Here is a 23,215-nt window from a genome sequence, read left to right as displayed (position 1 = left end):
ACCCCATCATGATCCATTTGTTCTATCAACTGCTACTAATGACAATTAATCACTAGGCATTTTAGTAAATGAATGTGTTTGCAATTGCATGGAGTTCTTTAAAACTTTTCACCATTTAGAAGATGTGACAATGACCTAGACTATAATTGACAAATGTTTAATTAGCAATAGATTACATGTAATTTGCTTTTCTGAACAATGTAATTGAAATAAGCTTTGCCTTCTTTCTTTTTATGGAAAGCAAAAGGTCCTTGTCTGGACATCTAAAGTCACCGTGGTCACGTAATTGGCTCCGTTGTGAGACTGCCAGCTTGGAAATGGACCCAAAGGTGAGACAGGCCTCCGCTATTATTTCTGACACACAGGAACTAACGTCCTCTTCACATTTATTATACATAGGCAGAATGTTAGAAAGACTTCATTTAGAAATTATAATCCGTTAGTAGGATCACTGGCTTCTACATAATTCTAAGACTAATAAGTTTTTAATGAAGGAACTTAATTCCAGCTGATTCTAGTGGTAATTTGCTTTAAATATTTAATGACCGTAAATTCTGTGGGTTTTATGTACATCTGTCAGCTCTATAACAAGAGTAGGTGAGGGGGAAGGGTGCATTCAGATAAAGAGCGCTTCTGACCCCATCTTGTATTAACTAAACATGGCACTCAGGTGACATACATTATGCAGTGGTTATGTTCCACATAAGCTACTGTATTACCATTGCAAACCTTATTTTTTTGTGTGGCATTTATAATATCAATTCCTTTTTCATATAACATGCCTCTATTATATTTCGCTCCACATTCAAATTCAGACCAAACTGTCCAGCAAACATGACAACGACAAGGTTTGGAACAAGGGGTGCTTCAATTACAGTATCTCACAAAAGCGAGTACACCCCTCACATTTTTTTAAATATTATATTATATCTTTTCATGTGACAACACTGAAGAAATGACACTTTGCTACAATGTAAAGTAGTGAGTGTACAGCTTGTATAACAGTGTAAATTTGCTGTCCCCTCAAAATAACTCAACACACAGCCATTAATGTCTAAACAGCTGGCAACAAAAGTAAGTACACCCTAAGTGAAAATGTCCAAATTGGGTCAAATTAAACATTTTCCCTCCCCGGTGTCAACTTACTCATTAGTGTTAGAAAGGTCTCAGGTGTGAATGGGGAGCAGGTGTGTTACATTTGGTGTTATCACTTTCACTCTCTCATACTGGTCACTGGAAGTTCAACATGGCATCTCATGGCAAAGAACTCTCTGAGGATCTGAAACAAAGAATTGTTGCTTTACATGAAGATGGCCTAGGCTATAAGAAGATTGCCAAGACCCTGAAACAGAGCTTCAGCACGGTGGCCAAGGCCATACAGCGGTTTAACAGGACAGGTTCCACTCAGAATAGGCCTCACCATGGTTGACCAAAGAAGATGAGTGCACATGCTCAGTGTCATATCCATAGGTTGTCTTTGGGAAATAGACTTATGAGTGCTGCGAGCATTGCTGCAGCGGTTGAAGGGGTGGGGGGTCAGCCTGTCAGTGCTCAGACCATACACCACACACTGCATCAGATTGATCTGCATGGCTGCCATCCCAGAAGGAAGATGATGATAAAGATGATGCACAAGAAAGCCCACAAACAGTTTGCTGAAGACAAGCAGACTAAGGACATGAATTACTGGAACCATGTCCTGTGGTCTGATGAGACCAAGATAAACTAATTTGGTTCAGATGCTGTCAAGCGTGTGTGGTGGCAATCAGGTGAGGAGTACAAAGACAAGTGTGTCTTGCCTATAGTCAAGCATGGTGGTGAGAGTGTCATGGTCTGGGGCTGCATGAGTGTTGCAGACACTGGGGCGCTACAGTTTATTGAGGGAACCATGAATGCCAACATGTACTGTGACAAGCAGAGCATGATCCCCTCCCTTCGGAGGCTGCGCTGCGGGGCAGTATTCCAACATGATAATGACCCCAAACACACCTCCAAGACGACCATTGCCTTGCTAAAGAAGCTGAGGGTAAAGGTGATGGACGGGCCTAACATGACCTAAACCCTATTGAGCATCTGTGGGGCATCCACAAATGGAGGGTGGAGAAGTGGAAGGTCTCTAACATCCACCAGCTCTGTGATGTTGTCATGGAGGACTGAATGAGGACACCAGTGGCAACCTGTGAAGCTCTGGTGAACTCCGTGCTCAGGAGGGTTAAAGCAGTGCTGGAAAATGGCTGTGTTGAGTTATTTTGAGGGGACAGAAAATTTGCATTGATATACATGCTGTACTGTACATTGTAGCACAGGTAATTTCTTCAGTGTTGTCACATAAAAAGATATAATAAAATATTTACAAATATTTGAGGGGTGTACTCACTTTTGTGAGATACTGTATATGTTATTCTTTAAGACCCCCTTCACACGGGGGTGGTGCGTACATTAGCGGTAAAACGCTGCTAGTTTTAGCGGTGATTTACCGCTGTTATATCGGCGCTTTTCGGAAGCTAGCGGGGCGCTTTTAACCCACACTAGTGGCCGAAGAAAGGGCTAACGGCACCCTTGTTGCGACGCTACTGAAGCACTTTGCAGGTGCTTCAGCACTGCTGCCAATTCATTTCATTCATTAATTTCCCCAAAGTGAGGTGATATCACCTTTAAGACAGTTGTCACCAAAAAGGTATCCAAATTGCAAGATTTCCCATATCCCCCTCGTAAGCTGGTACAGGTTGACCTCCCTACACAGGTGGCACTGTTCATCCACTTTGCAGGGAGAGTGGAAGAAAGCTGCAATACCCATTCCTCTCAGGCCCATATGTGTCATCGGGTAGACTGCTGTCAGATTGGACACTGCCAACCAGGTGACGTCTTCAGCCATCTTTAATGAGGGTAGAGCTTACAAAAAGCCCTAGCTCACTGCAGTTGGCTCACATTCTGCATGTGGCTAGGTTAAAGAGGAGCTTCAGAAAAAAACTAAAAGCCAACAGCTACAAATACTATAGCTGGTGACTTTTAATATTAGGACACTTACCTGTCCACAAATACAGTGGTGTCTCGGCTCTCGGGTGCTGCCGCTGCCATCTTGGCTAAGATAACCAGCAGTAAAACCTTGCAGCTTCATAGCCGGGTCCCAATGCGCATACGCAAAGCTGCACTTTGTGAATGACCCGGCAGCGGGGGTAGGTGGAGGGGGGCCGAAACCAGGTACCCGCTCCCCCTCCTACCCAAAAGGTGAGGTCCCTTTTTGGATGAAGCTTTGCTTTAAGGACAGGAACTCGTCTTTCAAGCAGAAAGTGCCCAGGCCAGCGTAGGGAAAGGTTCCAGAAGAGGAGGGACAGCAAAGGGACCATCATCAGAGCTCCTTGGGAAACTTCTCCACTACTTGTGCTTCCTGTATCTGCATTCCAGCTGCTCCCCTCGCCAGGTGCTGGCAGCCCCTGTACATCCCTGCAAATCCCCCATACGTCTGTCAGTGTTGCCACTTGTTAATTAATGTTGAAAACACTCTGTTGCTGTATGTGGAAAATTTTGACAATATAACTTTGCATTTCCAACCACTGTGTTTGAGGTGCCTTCCTTCTGGGTGCCTCATCCGGGCTTTCCCCTGCCCCTCAGTTTACACCCTGATCTGGTGACAACTGTAAAGTTTTGGATTTCCAGTCACTTTTTGTCCTAGTTACAGTAGTCATTAGAATAAATAGAAAGTGTGCACATAACTGGCAGGGGAATAAAAAACAATAAAAACTTGTCAGAGGTTTTATTCATCCCAACATCAGTTTATTATGGAATTGTATGGACTCTTCACATAAACTTGTAATTCCAGCCACGAGAATTTGCAGATTCTTGTAGATGGTAATTGCAGTGTGTGCTAATCGCAGTTTGTAAATTAAGCCTTACTCACCCCAAAAAGTGGAACTTGACCCATAACAGTTTGATAACAGTTTAATGTTCCTTAACAAAAGAACATACATCCCACCTTAATAATTATGCTACCAAAATGAGTGTGTGTTGTAAATTGCCCCCAGCATTGCACCTGCCTTTTCTTGCTGGAGGCCAACATTTTGTTAAAGCCCAGAACAGTCTTTTCTTCTTCTCAGACCCCCCCCCCCCCCCCCCTCCTTGGTCTCATGTCACTTTCTGTAATTAAAATGTGTGTATTTCAGCCTTGATTGTATGTCTTGGCTCAGCCAGAGAGGGAGGCTGACAGAAGCTTTACAGTGCTGAAGTTCACAGACTGCATCTGTGAGGGAGAAAAGAGACAATATCAGGAAGATAATATAATCTAACCCAAACATAGCATTAAGCCTTGTAAGTTTAACTTTGTCTCCCTGGCAGCAGAGATTACCCTGTCACCCCTTCTTATTTTCTTTTCTCTTTCCCTAATCTGTCCTTCCCGCACATAGTGTCATTGACAGCAGAGGGAACCAACACTTCCACTTTTGTATCTGATCTAATGAGGAGTGAGAGACCAGAGTGAGTCTTGGCTCTCTTGTACATTGCTGGATTGAGATCAGGCTCAGGTATATTTTTAGGGGGCTGTGGGAGATGCTGCATGCAGAAGTTTTTTTTTACCTTACTGCATAGAGTAAGGTAAAAAAACCTTCTGCCTTTAGAACCACTTTAATGCAGAATGGGAAGGTCAGTAGTACAGTATGTAGTGCAGAGGCCAGAGATAAGTAAGTAGGGCAGCATGCAGACATCAGTAGTAACACAGAAGGCCAAGATGAGTGGTAATTAGGGCAGAGGTCAGTAAGGATGAAGGCAGGGTTCAGAATTCACTAGTAAGTAATGCAAAGTTCAGGTGTCAGCAGTAATGCAGAGGTCAGTAGTAACAGAGGACAGAGGTCAGTAGTAAGTGTAGCGCCTTGCTCCCAGACGCTATTATTTTTCAAATTTAGTTGTCTGAAGCTGCAGTTAGACTCAGGCTAATTTTTCCTACCGTAAAAAGTTCTGGTTTCTGTGCCAGTCCAGCTGGGTTGCACTGGTTCCCACTTGACTGTAGGTGTCGCTGTCACCGCCGGTAAGTGTGGAAATGCAGCAGGCTGGATGTATTCAATACTACCTCTTGCTCAGAAATAGCTCAGTGGGAGTGGCTTCCCTGCTGTGCATTCTGGGAGAGGGTATTTAACCACTTGCCGACCGCCGCACGACGATGTACGTCGACAGAATGGCACGGGCAGGCATATTGGCGTACATGTACGTCCCTGCCTTCCCGCGGGTCGGGGGCCCGATCGGGCCCCCGCCCGGTGCCTGCGGCGGTCGGTATTCGTTCGGGAAGATCCCGGACGAGGGGACGGCCATTCATTCATGGCCACCCCCTCGCGATCGCTCCCGACGAATAGAAATCCTTTGTGACATCACTTCCTCTCCTGTAATGTAAACACAGGAGAGGAAGTGATGTGATCTCTCCTCGTGTCGGTCTTTTTCGTTCCGGCACGGAAGAGAGAGGATCGGTGAGTTGCACCCAACACTACACTTACAGTAGGCACACTTTTCACCCCCCCGATCACCCCCCAATCACCCCCCAATCACCCCTGCCCCCCCCAGTCACAGTGACACCAATTGCATTTTTATTTATTTATTTATTTTTTTTATTTTTTTTGCATTGGTGTCATTTGTGACTGTAATAACTGTTAGGGCAGTTAGGGTTAGCCCCCTTTAGCTCTAGGGTGCCCCCCTAACCCCCCCCCAATAAAGGTTTAACCCCGTGATCACCCCCCGTTGCCAGTGTCACTAATAAGCGATCGTTTTTCTGATCGCTGTATTAGTGTCACAGGTGACGCTAGTTAGGCAGGTAAGTATTTAGGTTCGCCGCAGCTTTTTATAGCGTCAGGGACCCCCATATACTACTGCATAGCCCCCTGATTGCCCCCCAGTTAACCCTTTCACCAGTGATCACCATATAACTGTTACAGGTGACGCTGGTTGGTTAGTTATTTTTTTTTTGTTTCAGGGCACCCGCCATTTATTACCTAATAAAGGTTTAACCCCCTGATCACCCGGCGGGTGATATAAGTTTGAGGGTCAGATAAGGTCTGCGTCGCCCCAGCGTCAGGTTAGTGCCAGTACCGCTAACACCCACGCGCAAAGCATATACCTCCCTTAGTAATATAGTATCTGATCAGATCTATATTAGCGTTGCCAGCATTTTAAGTTTCCCAAAACGCATTGTTAGCGGGATCAGCCGAGATACCTGCTAGCACCTGCGTTTAGCCCCTCCGCCAAGCCCAGCCCAGCCCAGCCCACCCAAGTGCAGTATCGATCGATCACTGTCACTTACAAAACACAACACACATAACTGCAGCGTTCGCAGAGTCAGGCTTGATCCCTGCGATCGCTAACAGTTTTTTTGGTAGCGTTTTGAACCAGTCGCTGACAGGCTAGGTGCTTTTTTACCTGTGAGTCTCACTAGTGTACCCCTAAATTTAGAGCCCAAAATGGCAAAGCGAAGGTACACTAGTGAAGAGGCCTACACATTTCTGAGCATGACAGATAGTGAAGAGGACGTCACTCATCTGTCAGATTCAGGCTCAGAATACGATCCTGTAGACGACAGCGGCTCCATGACAGATAGCTCTGACGACGGAGATGAGGCCGCTGTTAAGAACAGGTGTGCCCGATCCCGAATGTATTCTGTTGTTCAGGTGCAGGAACCGCAGGTCACTCGTATGGAGCAGAGACGTACTAGAGCCGCTCATCCTTCTGGTGAACTGGCAAGCACCAGTGGCCTAGTACACCCTGGACCTACATCCAGCACTGCAGTAACACGTGGTGACGTGGCGAGTCCCATAAGTGCAGTTCAAGCTGGCGAGGTGGCAAGCACAAGTAGTGTCCCGCTGCCACCAAGAAGAAGACAAAGACAGGCCCGTCGTACCCATAGTGCCCTTCCTGCAGAATTCGCCAATCCTATTTGGGTGCCCACCACTTCTGCAGAACCCGTACTTCCCCCATTCACTGGCCAACCTGGCATTAACGTGGAAACAGTTGATTTTACGACACTTGACTTTTACTCACTGTTTTTCACCGAAGATCTCTATAGATCTATTGTGGACCAAACCAATTTGTACGCTGCTCAACACATCGCCACTATTCCCCAGTCCGCCCTTGCCAGACAATGGAAACCAGTTACGGTTTCCGAATTTAAAATTTCCTCTCCCTCAACATGGGCATAACCAAAAAGAGTGAGTTGCGGTCATATTGGTCCACTGACCCAATTCACCATATGCGCGTGTTCTCTGCTTCCATGTCCAGGGCACGATACGAGCAGATTTTGCGGTTCATGCACTTCAGCGACAATGAACTCTGTCGTCCTCGTGGAGACCCTGAATACGATCGGCTCTACAAAATTCGGCCCCTCATAAACCACTTCAACCAACGTTTTGCAGACTTGTTTACTCCCGATCAAGTTGTCTGCGTTGATGAGTCCCTGATTAAGTTTTCTGGTCGCTTGTCATTCAAACAATACGTCCCCAACAAGCGTTCCAGATACGGGGTCAAGATGTATAAGCTCTGTGACAGGGCCACAGGCTATACACGTAGTTTCATGGTTTATGAGGGTAAAGATAGTCACGTAGAGCCGGAGAACTGCCCTGACTACATAGGAAGCGCTGGCAAGATAGTGTGGGACATGGTGTCACCCTTATTCGGAAAGGGGTACCACTTGTACGTGGACAATTATTACACAAGCTTGCCACTGTTTAGTCACTTGTTTGATCAGCAGATTGGAGCATGTGGCACCGTGCGACCTAATCGCCGGGGCTTTCCCCAGCGGCTTGTAGAGTCCCGTCTTAGGCTGGGGGAGAGAGCCTGCTTGCGCAGTAATAATTTGCTCGCTATGAAGTGGAGGGATAATAAGAATGTTTTCGTTCTTACCTCCCTTCATGCAGACACGACGGTCCAAATTCCTACGGCGACTGGTATTGTGGAGAAACCCCTCTGTGTCCACAAATATAACCTTAACATGGGAGGGGTGGACCTCAATGACCAGTTGTTGGCGCCGTATCTAGTTGCCCGTAAGGCCAGACGCTGGTACAAAAAAGTGTCTGTTTATTTATTCCAATTGGCTATACTGAATGCTTATGTACTACACAAAGCTTCAGGACGGACTGGATCCTTCCTCAAATTCCAGGAGGATATCGTCAGAGCCCTTCTGTATCCAGGCGGTGCTCCACCTCACCTTCCCCTACCAGATGCAGTAAGCCGGCTGCATGAGAGGCATTATTCTTATGTCATCCCGAGTACCCCTACCTAACGAGCCCCCCAAAGAAAATGTCGTGTCTGTAGAAAGCGCGGATATAGGCGTGACACCCGTTCTTATTGTCCACGCTGTCCTGACCAGCCTGGTCTTTGTCAGGGTGAGTGTTTTGAACGCTACCATTCACTAGTTGAGTATTAGCGTAGGGTACAGCATTGCACAGGCTAGGCACACGTTCACAGGGTCTCCCAAGATGCCATCGCATTTTGAGAGACCCAAACCGCTGGAACCGTTACAACAGAAGTGTTAAAGTTACATAAAAAAAGTGTTTAAAAAAAAAAAAGTAAAAAAACCAAAAAACCAAAAAAAATATAAAATAAAAAAACAAAAATAGTTGTCGTTTTATTGTTCTCTCTCTCTCTATTCTCTCTCTATTGTTCTGCTCCTTTGTACTGTATTCTATTCTGCAATGTTTTATTGTTAACCATTTTTTGTTTTCAGGTACGCCATTCAGTTGTAGCGTGGATTTATTTATCTTGACAGCAACAGCGTTTGCTCCCACGATACGTAAAGCTGAGACTCCAGCGCTGTCGGAGGTGATTTCACCACCACAGTTAAAAAAGAGCATATATGCCGAAGCATGGGGGCATAAGGGGTGGAGGAGCGATCTGCTCCTACCTTTTGCGGGAGGATGCCCCCATGCTTCGGCATATATATATTTTAGGCACAGATTGTGTTAAATGTGTTATTTTTTGCTATTTTTTTTTTTGTATTTGCTTTGCAGGTATGGTAAGTCTTACTGTTATACTGTAATGTTACTTTGTTTTATTGTTAACCATCATTTGCTTAGCAGGTACGCCATTCAGTTGCAGCGCGGATTTATTTATCTTGACAGCAACAGCGTTTGCTCCCATGATACATAAAGCCGCGACTCCAGCACTGTCGGGGGTGATTTCACCATCACAGTTAAAAAAGAGCATATATGCCGAAGCATGGGGGCATAAGGGGTGGAGGAGCGATCTGCTCCTACCTTTTGCGGGAGGATGCCCCCATGCTTCGGCATATATAAATGGTGCATGTATGCCCACCATTAAAAGTGGGTGGATGAAGGGTGGTATCTAATGGTGGGCATACCCACCGATCAATATTTTTTTTTCGTTCAGCCCACAGGCTGCATGAAAAAAAAATTACAATATATGCCCAACCAGCTCCAGCAACATACTGGTATGTTGCGGGACTTTGAGTGCTTATACCAGAATGATGCCTGCAGGTTTAGGTATCATCTTGGTATCATTCTTTTCAGCCAGCGGTCGGCTTTTATGTAAAAGCAATCCTAGCGGCTAATTAGCCTCTAGACTACTTTTACAAGCAGTGGGAGGGAATGTCCCCCCTCCCCCTGCACCATCTTCCATGGTTTTCTCAGGCTCTCCTGTCCCAACAGGGAACCTGAGAATGCAGCCGGTGGTTCCGCCAGCTGACCATAGAGCTGATCAGAGACCAGAATGGCCCCAATCATCTCTATGGCCTAAGACACCGGAAGCTACGAGCATTTCATGACTTAGATTTTGCAGGATGTAAACAGCGCCATTGGGAAATTGGGAAAGCATTTTATCACACCGATCTTGGTGTGGTCAGATGCTTTGAGGACAGAGGAGAGATCTAGGGTCTGATAGACCCTAATTTTTTTAAAAAAGAGTACCTGTCACTACCTATTGCAATCATAGGGGATATTTACATTCCCTGAGATAACAATAAAAATCATAAAAAAATATATATAAATGAAAGGAACAGTTTAAAAATAAAATAAAAAAGCAAAATAAATAATAAAAAAAATAAAAATAAAAAAAAACACCCCTGTCCCCCCCTGCTAAGGCGCAACGTGGAACGCAAGCGTTGGTCTGGTGTCATATGTAAACAGCAATTGCACCATGCATGTGAGGTATCACCACGAAGGTCAGATCGAGGGTACTAATTTTAGCAGTAGACCTCCTCCGTAAATCTAAAGTGGTCACCTGTAAAGGCATTTAAAGGCTTTTAAAAATGTACGTAGTTTGTCGCCGCTGCACGTTTCTGCGCAATTTTAAAGCATGTCATGTTTGGTATCCATGTACTCGGCCTAAGATCATATTTTTTATTTCATCAAACATTTTGGCAATATAGTGATTTTTAGTGCATTAAAATAAAAAAAAGTGTGTTTTTTCCCCAAAAAATGCGTTTGAAAAATCGCTGCGCAAATACCGTGTGAAAAAAAAAAAATGAAACACCCACCATTTTAATCGGTAGGGCTTTTGCTTTAAAAAAACACCTCATGTTTGGGGGTTCAAAGTAATTTTCTTGCAAAAAAAAATATTTTTTCATGTAAACAAAAAGTGTCAGAAAGGGCTTTTTCTTCAAGTGGTTAGAAGAGTGGGTGATGTGTGACATAAGCTTCTAAGGCCGCGTACACACGGGCGGACTGTTCGCCCAACTTTGTCCGCTGAACAGTGTTTGGGCGGACAGTCCGCTCATGTGTGGGCTTTCAGCGGACAGTTTCAGCGGACAGTTTGACGAACAAGGTTTTTCGGAAATTCCGTAAAACTGTCCGCTGAAACCTTGTTTGAGCGAACAGTCCGCCCGTGTGTAGGCTTGTTCGTCAAACTAAGTTCCGCGCATGCTCAGAAAGGATTTACACGCCGAAAGTTATAATGCAGTGTATAGGACGTCGTATTTTTCGTCCCGTCGTACGTGCCGTTCACGTCATCGCGCACGGTTTCAGCAAACTGTTCGTTCGTCGTGTGTGGGCATGTCCGTCCATGCTAATTTTGAGCGGACTGTTTGCCGAAACTGTTTGACGGACAAAGTTGGGCGAACAGTCCCCGCGTGTGTACGCGGCCTTAATGTTGTGCATAAAATGCCAGGACAGTTCAAAACCTCCCCAAATGACCCCATTTTAGAAAGTAGACACCCCAAGCTATTTGCTGAGAGGCATGTCGAGTCCATGGAATATTTTATATTTTGACAAAAGTTGTGGAAAAATACATTATTATTTTATTTTTATTTTTTTTTGCACAAAGTTGTCATTAAATGATATATTGCTCGAACATGCCATGGTTATATGTAAAATTACACCCCAAAATACATTCTGTTGCTTCTCCTGAGTACGGGGATACCACAAGTGTGAGACCTTTTGGGAGCCTAACCGCGTACGGTACCCCAAAATCCAAGCACCACCTTCAGGATTTCTAAGGGTGTAAATTTTTGATTTCATTCCTCACTGCCTATCACAGTTTCGGAGGCCATAGAATGCCCAGATAGCACAAAATCCCCCCAAGTGACCCCATTTTGGAAAGGAGACACCCCAAGCTATTTGCCGAGAGGTATGGTTAGTATTTTGCAGACCTTCATTTTTGTCACAAAGTTTTGAAAATTGAAAAAAAGAAAAAAAATATACATTATTTTTTTTTTTCTTCATTTTCAAAAACAAATGAGAGCTGCAAAATACTCACCATGCCTCTCGGCAAATAGCTTGGGGTGTCTACTTTCCAAAATGGGGTCATTTTGGGGGGTTTTGTGCTATTTTGGCATTTTATGGCCTTCAAAACTGTGATAGGTAGTGAGGTGTGAAATCAAAAATTTACACCCTTAGAAATCCTGAAGGCGGTTCTTGGTTTTCGGGGCCCCGTACGTGACTAGGCTTCCAAAAAGTCCCACACATGTGGTATCCCCGTACTCAGGAGAAGCAGCAGAATTTATTTTGGGGTGTCATTTCACATATGCCCATGGCATGCGTGAGCAATATATCATTTAGTGACAACTTTGTGAAAAAAAAAAAAAAGTTTGTAATTTTCCCGCAACTTGTGGCAAAATATAAAATATTCCATGGACTCAACATGCCTCTCAGCAAATAGCTTGGGGTGTCTACTTTCTAAAATGGGGTCATTTGTGGGGGTTTTGTGCCATCTTGGCATTTTATGGCCTTCAAAACTGTAATAGGTAGTGAGGCGTGAAATGAAAAATTTACGCCCTTAGAAAGCCTGAAGGCGGTGCTTGGTTTTCGGGGCCCCGTACGCGGCTAGGCTCCCAAAAAATCCCACACATGTGGTATCCCCATACTCAGGAGAAGCAGCAGAATTTATTTTGGGGTGTAATTTCACATATGCCCATAGAATGTGTGAGCAATATATCATTTAGTGACAACTTTGTGAAAAATTTATAAAGTTTGTAATTTTCCCGCAACTTGTGGCAAAATATAAAATATTCCATGGACTCAACATGCCTCTCAGCAAATAGCTTGGGGTGTCTACTTTCTAAAATGGGGTCATTTGTGGGGGTTTTGTGCCATCTTGGCATTTTATGGCCTTCAAAACTGTGATAGGTAGTGAGGAGTAAAATGACATATGTATGCCCTTAGAAATCCTGAAGGCGGTGCTTGGCTTTCGGGGCCCCGTACTCGGCTAGGCTTCCAAAAAGTCGACCACATGTGGTATCCCCGTACTCAGGAGAAGCAGCAGAATGTATTTTGGGGTACAATTCCACATATAACCATGGCATGTGTGAGCAATATATCATTTAGTGACAACTTTGTGTAAAAAAAAAAAATCGCTTGCGGCAAAAAAATAAAATATTCAATGGGCTCAACATGCCTCTTATCAATTTCCTTAGGGTGTCTACTTTCCAAAATGGGGTCATTTGGGGGGGGGGGGTTTGTACTGCCCTGCCATTTTAGCACCTCAAGAAATGAGATAGGCAGTCGTAAACTAAAAGCTGCGTAAATTCCAGAAAATGTACCTTAGTTTGTAGATGTGACAACTTTTGCGCAAACCAATAAATATACAGTTATTGACTTTTTTTTTACCAAAGACATGTGGCTGAATACATTTTGGCCTAAATGTATGACTAAAATTGAGTTTATTGGATTTTTCTAATAACAAAAAGTAGAAAATATCATTTTTTTTCAAAATTTGCGGTCTTTTTACGTTTATATCGCAAAAAATAAAAATCACAGAGTCAGTCAAATACCTTTAAAAGAAAGCTCTATTTGTGGGACGAAAAGGACGCAAATTTCGTTTGGGTACAACATTGCATGACCGCGCAATTACCAGTTAAAGCAGCGCAGTGCCAAAGTGTAAAAAGACCTCTGGTCATTTACCAGCAAAATGGTCCGGTCTGAAAGTGGTTAAGGTACAGACGCCATTTTTTTGTGGTTTGTTTTCCGGGGTCCGCTATCCCGAACTCATGGCCCTCCTGGCCTGAGGTCTGTGTCGCATGGTCCTGCTCCTCGGGGCCGGCTGGCCCGAGGCTTTACAACTGAGAGGGTAGGCCCAGAAAAGTCTTGGGGCCTACTGAGACAGGGGTGGTCCTGTGCTGTCTTGCCTGTGGGGAGAGGCCAAGAAAACTGGAGGATCCAGGGGAGGACTTTTCTAGGAGAGGACCGAGTGCAAGGCTGGTATTTCTGGAGGAGCCTGGAAACTCAGTTAGAGGATGCAACCCGGATCAACACTCATACAGTATCGCTGGGTCAGATGAAATAAACTGGTACTGTATGGTAGTTCTTCAAAACTCTCAAGATTTCTTAGTTTAATTGACAAGTCTGTGGCAGGGACTTTGGCGAGCATCTCATCGGCTGCTAGGTCAAGTGAGAGGGGCCTATCCGATGGTTGAGGGATCCAGTCTGTGGAGCTGTTTGTCCTCTGGATCTGACCAATAACTCTAACCCTCAATTACTAGGCCTGAACTCCCCCTTTATCCTTTGACCCTCTATTGAAGGACTTTTGTGCTTATCCTGAATAAATGTTAACAAAGGACTAAGTGTCGGATTCAACATCATTTGGGCTACTTTCCAATGGGACCCCTGTGATGGAGAAGCAAGCAGGTGAGGTAACGGTAAGCCCAAATAAAACCAGCAGCTCCTTCAGGGGTTAGTGCTACATAAGTGATACAGAGGACAGAGGATAGGCATATCTAGTGCAGAGTGAGTAGTCAGTAGTAAATAATTCACTGGGAAGGGGTCTGTAGTTATGCACAGTTTAGTGCTCAGTAGTAAGTAACAAGTAGGGCAGAGCCCATTATTAAATGAGATTAAGCTCAGAGGTCATTAGTATGTAATGCAGAGGGCAGAACTAAGTAGTAAGAAAGAGTGCAGACAGCCAGTATAGGTCTATAGTAAGTAAGGCAGAGGGCAATGGTAAGTAGTAAGTAAAGCAGATGTCAGTAGTATGTAATTCAAAGGGCAGAGATTACTGCTCCGGACACAGTCAGAGGCAGCTCTCTTGTCCATCCTGTCCCCCCTTGCCCTGGGTTCACTGGCCTACACAGTAGCATACAGGCAGCCCCTGACACACAAGCAAGCAAAGGCAGAAATGCCTTACTTTCCTGGGCTGGAGGTGGCTTATTTAAATCCGGGACTAAATCAGGGACACTTCGCAGTTGGGGGCAGTCTCCTCAATCTGGGGCTGTATATAGTATGGTACAACGTGCATACTTGTCTCCTTGTCTATAAGATAACTCTGATGGTGGGAAGGTGCCACATCTAACAATAACATGCTATTGTTCACAAAAAAAAAAAATAATAAAAAATTGAATTTTCCAATACCACATAAGCAAAGCACAAGCATTTTAATCTGTTTTTTTTTTTTTCTTACTTTTTTTTCATTGAGTACAGCTATACCAACCAACTCTTTAAGGAAAATCAAGATTTTCTTACCCGATTTATTTAACTGTCCTTGTTAATTTACATGTTCATATAATGACATTCATTATTTACCTAAACTGCTACGTAAATGCAGAGAAATTGCTTAGTCATAAAGCCATACATCTGTACTCTGTCTTCCTGTCCAGGCTGACATTTTAATGATGATTTTTTTTTTGTATTTCTATTTTAATTTCGGTTGCTGATTAATGTATGTCAGGCTTCCTCATTTACATTTCTATCATGTACAAAGAGCCAAGGTTAGTAACCTGGAAATCTATAACATGTACCGTAATTTTCCTAAAAAAAAAAAAACTGAAATTATACGAAATTTGAATTACACAGGCACTGACAAGAACACAACTATGACATAAATCGACAAGCCCTGCACATCAACTTTTGACCATATTTGTACAAACTCTATTATCTTGAAGCTATTGTATGGTTTTATAGAACAGCAGTGACACATACATGACCTTAGGAAGAAAGTCGAGTTTTCAGACTCCTCAAGGAAAATCAAGAATTTCTTACCTGATTTGTTTAAAAGTCCTTGTATATTTCATGTTTATATAAGGACATTCATCATTTACTTAAATTGCTACTAAAATGCAGAAAAATTGATTAGTCCTAAGGCACCATGTGTCAAGAATGCCTTCTCTTAGTTCCCCAATAGGGATGAGCTCGGTGTTCGATTCGAATGCATGTTCGACTCGAACATCAGCCGTTTGTCTGTTCGGCGAATTCCGAACTTTGTGGACCGTTCGCACCAAATTCGCGTGGTACGAACGGCCCACAATGCACTACGCCATCGCAGTGCATTGCTGGTTCATGATTGGCCAAGCATGCACTGTGACCCCGCATGCTTGGCCAATCACAGCGCCGGCAGCGAGAAGAGCCATAATTGGCCACAGGCAGGATGCCTGTGGCCAATTATAGCTCAGGGGGTTTAGTACACGCCCCACACTATATAAGACTGCCAGCGTGGCAGCCTTGTGTAGTGTGCTGGTGTGCAGGGAAAGAGCTAGATAGGCAGGGACAATGTGTTCTTTTCTCAGCCATCTGCAGGGGTTAGTGGGTGTTGTGTGCCTCCAGCGCAGTTTACACCTGTATATACCCTTTATTGCTGTTGCTCTCTTATACAGCCATCTGCAGGAGTTAGTGGGTGTTGTGTGCCTCCAGCGAGGTATACACCTGTATCTACCCTTTATTGCTGTTCTCTAATACAGCCATCTGCAGGAGTTAAACTGGGTGTTGCGTGCCTCCAGCACAGTATACACCTGAAGATACCCCTTATTGCTGGTGTTGTCTGATGCATAGCTTGCATATTAACCTTTAAAATTATCACTTTTGATTTCGAACGTTCGAGTCCCATAGACTTTAATAGGGTTCTAAAGTTGTACGAATATTCAGTCCGTTCAAATGTTCTGGTGCTAACCGAACCGGGGGGTGTTCGGCTCATCCCTATTCACCAAGCACACCATAACTGCTTGCCAACCAGCCACCGCAGTTATACTGCGGCAGGTTGGCTCAGCTGTGCGAATCGCCATTGGTGTATGTCGGGCTCGTACACAGAGATCCATTGGCCAGCTGGTGAGCCAATCAACGGGCAATCATTTCCCACAGTGACAGAACGGGGATATGCCTGTGTAATCTAGGCAGATCCCCGTTCTGACGGGATCACAGAGATCCGGTCTTTCTACTCTGCAGGAAGATGAATTTATGTGTTGTCCCAAGCAGCCCATCCCCCATACAGTTAGTAAACACACTGAGGGAACACAGTTAACCCTTTGATTGCCCCTAATTTTAACCCCTTCCCTGACAATGTCATTAGTACAATGTCGGTGCATATTTTTAGCACTGATCACTGTAATAATATACAAATAAAGATTGTTGCATTAACTCAAAAAAAATATAAATAAAAAATAAAATAAAATAAATAAAATGGCAGCTCGCACTATATTGCAGGGAACAATATGCACCATATAAACAAAGAAAATGCGGCGCACAAAACAAAAAATATAAACGCATTTAACCAGTTGCCGACCGCCGCACGCCGATGTACGTCGGTACAATGGCACGGGCAGGCATAAGGACATACATGTACGTCCCTTGCCTCCCGCGGGTCGGGGGCCCGATCGGGCCCCCGCCCGGTGCCTGCGGCGGTCGGTATTCGTTCGGGAGCGATCCCGGACGAGGGGACGGCCATTCATTCATGGCCACCCCCTCGCGATCGCTCCCGACGAATAGAAATCCCCGGTGACATCACTTCCTCTCCTGTAATGTAAACACAGGAGAGGAAGTGATGTATTCTCTCCTCCGTGTCGGTATTTTTCGTTCCGACACGGAGGAGAGCGGATCAGTAAGTTGCACCAACACTCTACACACACAGTAGAACATGCCAGGCACACTCACACCCCCCCTTTACCCCCCGATCACCCCCCCAATTACCCCTGCCCCCCAGTCACAGTGACACCAATGTAATTTTTTTTTTTTTTTTTTTTTTTTTTGCATTGGTGTCATTTGTGACTGTAATAACTGTTAGGGCAGTTAGAGTTAGCCCCCTTTAGTTCTAATGTACCCCCCTAACCCCCCCAATAAAGGTTTAACCCCGTGATCACCCCCCGTCGCCAGTGTCACTAAGGCTGGGTTCACATTGCAGCGGTTTATGAGAACGAATGTGATTCGCACCGCACTGCAGTGCAAATCACATCCGATCTCTGTGCGATTCGAGTTCAGCCATTCGCCGCACCCGCCGCACCCGCCACACCCGCCGCACCCGCCGCAAATTCGCACGGGACCCTTTTTTTGGCCCGCAGCAGAATCGGATCGCATGGGTGTTCACACCATGCGATCCGAGTTTGCAGATCGCACTGCGATATGCGAACTGATCTGGGGGTGTCAGTAACATTTCACTGACACTCCCAGCAGTTCGCATAGGGCAGTGTGAACTGCCGCCGGGAGGCATGCGATGCGGGAACCCGCCGCGGATTCGCGGCGTTTCCGCATCGCTCCAGTGTGAACCCAGCCTAATAAGCGATCATTTTTCTGATCGCCGTATTAGGCCGCGTACACACGGGCGGACTGTTCGCCCAACCTTGTCCGCTGAACAGTGTTTGGGCGGACAGTCCGCTCGTGTGTGGGCTTTCAGCGGACAGTTTCAGCGGACAGTTGGACGGACAAAGTCTTTCGGAAATTCCGAAAAACTGTCCGCTGAAACTGTGTTTGAGCGAACAGTCCGCCCGTGTGTGGGCTTGTCCGCTGTACTTTCGAAATGAGCGGACTGTTCCCGCTCGGAAAGTCCGCCCATTTCGAGCGCGTGTACAGGTAGGCGGGGCCCGCGAAGGACACGTCGCGGACTCCGCCGCCTGGAATGGGCTTAAAGGGGAACCCCAACGCCGAAAAAAATCGGCGTGGGGGTTCCCCCCAAGTCCACACCAGACCCTTGTCCGAGCACGCTACCCGGCCGGCCAGGAAAGGGGGGCGAGCGAGCGCGCCCCCCCTCCTGAGCCGTACCAGGCCGCGTGCCCTCAACATGGGGGTGCCTTGGGGAAGGGGGGGCCGCGCGGCCCCCCCACCCCAAAGCACCTTGTCCCCATGTTGATGAGGACAAGGGCCTCTTCCCGACAACCCTGGCCGTTGGTTGTCGGGGTCTGCGGGCGGGGGGCTTATCGGAATCCGGGAGCCCCCTTTAAGAAGGGGGCCCCCGGATACCGGCCCCCCACCCTATGTGAATGAGTATGGGGTACAATGTACCCCTACCCATTCACCTGTGAACTAAAGTACAATAAAAAACACAACACAGAGAAAAAATATTTTATTGCACAGCTCCGGGGGTCTTCGGGGGTCTTCTCGCCGGACTCCTCCGCTATGTGTGTGTAGCTCTTTTGCTAGCGGAGGAGTCCGGCTTTCTTCCTCCCCGCCGCCGGCCTCTTCTCCCGACTTCGGGGGTCTTGTCCCCCTCTTCGGTTCTTCTGCCGGGCCACCGCGCCTGGTCCGGTGGCCCGGTCTTCTGTCGCCGTCTTCCGTTCTTCTGTCGCCGCCTTCGGTTCTTCTGCCGGGCCACCGCGCCTTCTTGTAGCTCTTTTACAGGCGGTGGCCCGGTCTTCTGTCGCCGCTGTCGTCGCCGCCGCCGCCGCCTTCCGTTCTTGTTCTTCTTCTTGTTCTTCTTCTTCTTCTCCTGGAGATGTTGACTCGACGAGCTCTCCGGCCGGAATGCCAGAGCCGCGCTGTGCGGTCACTTATATAGTGACAATGGGGCGGTGTCACATGGTATATGTCACATGGGTTGGTCACATGGTGACCCCGCCCCCTTACGATGTCATAGTCCCCATGTGACATCAACCCATGTGACCAACCCATGTGACATATACCATGTGACACCGCCCCATTGTCACTATATAAGTGGCAGCGGAGCGTGTCCCTGGCATTCCGGCCGGAGAGCTCGTCGAGTCAACATCTCCAGGAGAAGAAGAAGAAGAACAAGAAGAAGAACAAGAACGGAAGGCGGCGGCGGCGGCGACGACAGCGGCGACAGAAGACCGGGCCACCGCCTGTAAAAGAGCTACAAGAAGGCGCGGTGGCCCGGCAGAAGAACCGAAGGCGGCGACAGAAGAACGGAAGACGGCGACAGAAGACCGGGCCACCGGACCAGGCGCGGTGGCCCGGCAGAAGAACCGAAGAGGGGGACAAGACCCCCGAAGTCGGGAGAAGAGGCCGGCGGCGGGGAGGAAGAAAGCCGGACTCCTCCGCTAGCAAAAGAGCTACACACACATAGCGGAGGAGTCCGGCGAGAAGACCCCCGAAGACCCCCGGAGCTGTGCAATAAAATATTTTTTCTCTGTGTTGTGTTTTTTATTGTACTTTAGTTCACAGGTGAATGGGTAGGGGTACATTGTACCCCATACTCATTCACATAGGGTGGGGGGCCGGTATCCGGGGGCCCCCTTCTTAAAGGGGGCTCCCGGATTCCGATAAGCCCCCCGCCCGCAGACCCCGACAACCAACGGCCAGGGTTGTCGGGAAGAGGCCCTTGTCCTCATCAACATGGGGACAAGGTGCTTTGGGGTGGGGGGGCCGCGCGGCCCCCCCTTCCCCAAGGCACCCCCCATGTTGAGGGCACGCGGCCTGGTACGGCTCAGGAGGGGGGGCGCGCTCGCTCGCCCCCCTTTCCTGGCCGGCCGGGTAGCGTGCTCGGACAAGGGTCTGGTGTGGACTTGGGGGGAACCCCCACGCCGATTTTTTTCGGCGTTGGGGTTCCCCTTTAAGCCCATTCCAGGCGGCGGAGCCCGCGACGTCTCCTTTGCGGGCCCCGCCTACCTGTACACGCGCTCGAAATGGGCGGATTTGCCTCCGCCTTACGTGGGCGAGTCCGTTCATTTCAAAAGTTGAGCGAACTGTTTGCCCAACCTTGTTCGTCAAACAGTCCGCTCGTGTGTGGGCAAGTCCGCTCATGCAAATTTTGAGCGGACTGTTTGATGAAACTGTTTGCCGAACAAGGTTGGGCGAACAGTCCGCCCGTGTGTACGCGGCCTCAGTGTCACAGGTGACGCTAGTTAGGCAGGTAGGTATTTAGGTTCGCCGCAGCTTTTTATAGCGCCAGGGACCCCCATATACTACCGCATAAAGCCCCCTGATTGCCCCCTAGTTAACCCTTTCACCAGTGATCACCATATAACTGTTACAGGTGACGCTGGTTGGTTAGTTATTTTTTTATAGTTTCAGGGCACCCGCCATTTATTACCTAATAAAGGTTTAACCCCCTGATCACCCGGCGGGTGTCATTTGTGACTAATAACTGTTAGGGCAGTTAGGGTTAGCCCCCTTTAGTTCTAAGGTACCCCCCTAACCCCCCCAATAAAGGTTTAACCCCGTGATCACCCCCCGTCGCCAGTGTCACTAAGGCTGGGTTCACATTGCAGCGGTTTATGAGAACGGATGTGATTCGCACCGCACTGCAGTGCAAATCACATCCGATCTCTGTGCGATTCGAGTTCAGCCATTCGCCGCACCCGCCGCAAATTCGCACGGGACCCTTTTTTTGGCCCGCAGCAGAATCGGATCGCATGGGTGTTCACACCATGCGATCCGAGTTTGCAGATCGCACTGCGATATGCGAACTGATCTGGGGGTGTCAGTAACATTTCACTGACACTCCCAGCAGTTCGCATAGGGCAGTGTGAACTGCCGCCGGGAGGCATGCGATGCGGGAACCCGCCGCGCATTCGTGGCGTTCCCGCATCGCTCCAGTGTGAACCCAGCCTAATAAGCGATCGTTTTTCTGATCGCTGTATTAGTGTCACAGGTGACGCTAGTTAGGCAGGTAGGTATTTAGGTTTGCTGCAGCTTTTTATAGCGCCAGGGACCCCCATATACTACCGCATAAAGCCCCCTAATTGCCCCCTAGTTAACCCTTTCACCAGTGATCACCATATAACTGTTACAGGTGACGCTGGTTGGTTAGTTATTTTTTTATAGTTTCAGGGCACCCGCCATTTATTACCTAGTCTCACTAGTGTACCCCTAAATTTAGGGGTGTCTACTTTCCAAAATGGGGTCATTTGGGGGGGGTTTGTGCCATCTTGGCATTTTATGGCCTTCAAAACTGTAACGCCCTTAGAAAGCCTGAAGGCGGTGCTTGGTTTTCGGGGCCCCGTACGCGGCTAGGCTCCCAAAAAGTCCCACATATGTGGTATCCCCATACTCAGGAGAAGCAGCAGAATTTATTTTGGGGTGTCATTTCACATATGCCCATGGCATGCGTGAGCAATATATCATTTAGTGACAACTTTGTGAAAAAAAAAAAAAAAAAAAAAAGTTTGTAATTTTCCCGCAACTTGTGGCAAAATATAAAATATTCCATGGACTCAACATGCCTCTCAGCAAATAGCTTGGGGTGTCTACTTTCTAAAATGGGGTCATTTGTGGGGGTTTTGTGCCATCTTGGCATTTTATGGCCTTCAAAACTGTAATAGGTAGTGAGAAGTGAACTCAAAAATTTACACCCTTAGAAAGCCTGAAGGCGGTGCTTGGTTTTCGGGGCCCCGTACGCGGCTAGGCTCCCAAAAAGTCCCACATATGTGGTATCCCCGTACTCAGGAGAAGCAGCAGAATTTATTTTGGGGTGTCATTTCACATATGCCCATGGCATGCATGAGCAATATATCATTTAGTGACAACTTTGTTAAAAAAAAAAAAAAAAAAAAAGTTTGTAATTTTCCCGCAACTTGTGGCAAAATATAAAATATTCCATGAACTCAACATGCCTCTCAGCAAATAGCTTGGGGTGTCTACTTTCTAAAATGGGGTCATTTGTGGGGGTTTTGTGCCATCTTGGCATTTTATGGCCTTCAAAACTGTAATAGGTAGTGAGAAGTGAACTCAAAAATTTACGCCCTTAGAAAGCCTGAAGGCGGTGCTTGGTTTTAGGGGCCCCGTACGCGGCTAGGCTCCCAAAAAGTCCCACATATGTGGTATCCCCATACTCAGGAGAAGCAGCAGAATTTATTTTGGGGTGTCATTTCACATACGCCCATAGCATGTGTGAGCAATATATCATTTAGTGACAACTTTGCGGCAAAAAAATAAAATATTCAATGGGCTCAACATGCCTCTTATCAATTTCCTTAGGGGGTCTACTTTCCAAAATGGGGTCATTTGGGGGGGTTTTGTACTGCCCTGCCATTTTAGCACCTCAAGAAATGAGATAGGCAGTCGTAAACTAAAAGCTGCGTAAATTCCAGAAAACGTACCTTAGTTTGTAGATGTGACAACTTTTGCGCAAACCAATAAATATAAAATTATTGACTTTTTTTTTACCAAAGACATGTGGCTGAATACATTTTGGCCTAAATGTATGACTAAAATTGAGTTTATTGGATTTTTCTAATAACAAAAAGTAGAAAATATCATTTTTTTTCAAAATTTGCGGTCTTTTTACGTTTATATCGCAAAAAATAAAAATCGCAGAGGCAATCAAATACCATCAAAAGAAAGCTCTATTTGTGGGAAGAAAAGGACGCAAATTTTGTTTGGGTACAACATTGCATGACCGCGCAATTACCAGTTAAAGCAGCGCAGTGCCAAAGTGTAAAAAGACCTCTGGTCATTTACCAGCAAAATGGTCCGGTCTGAAAGTGGTTAAAGTAACGCATTCATGTGTAAAAGTCCAAAACAGGTACTGAAAGTTCAGTGAATCCACAACAGATCTCCCTCCACCTCATTCAGCAGAGATAAGGATAGTAGGGGTCCCATCACCATCACCCAACAAGACAGACCCTTACCATCAGTGCAACGATAATGCACAAAATAGAAAAGCCACTTTGCTCCACTACTCCTCACAAGCAGTACACTGGAACCAG

At 46.5% G+C, this 23,215-nt stretch overlaps 1 long non-coding RNA gene across 1 annotated transcript in view; it reads left to right on the top strand.

Moving 5' to 3' along the window:
- LOC143963029 (uncharacterized) overlaps window positions 1-23,215 on the top strand; it is an 88,569-nt gene that overhangs the window by 38,700 nt on the left and 26,654 nt on the right. Inside the window, exon 2 of the long non-coding RNA XR_013270865.1 lies at window positions 242-329. This is a non-coding gene — a long non-coding RNA (uncharacterized LOC143963029). The remainder of the gene's footprint in view (window positions 1-241; window positions 330-23,215) is intronic.

Source organism: Lithobates pipiens, unplaced genomic scaffold (genome assembly GCF_037356315.1).
Source record: "Lithobates pipiens isolate NorthernLeopardFrog02 unplaced genomic scaffold, aLitPip1_a1.2 Scaffold_8, whole genome shotgun sequence".
NCBI classification, from domain to species: domain Eukaryota; kingdom Metazoa; phylum Chordata; class Amphibia; order Anura; family Ranidae; genus Lithobates; species Lithobates pipiens.
The sequence above is the reverse complement of the archived record's forward strand: the minus strand, read 5'-3'. Positions and strand labels throughout refer to the sequence as shown.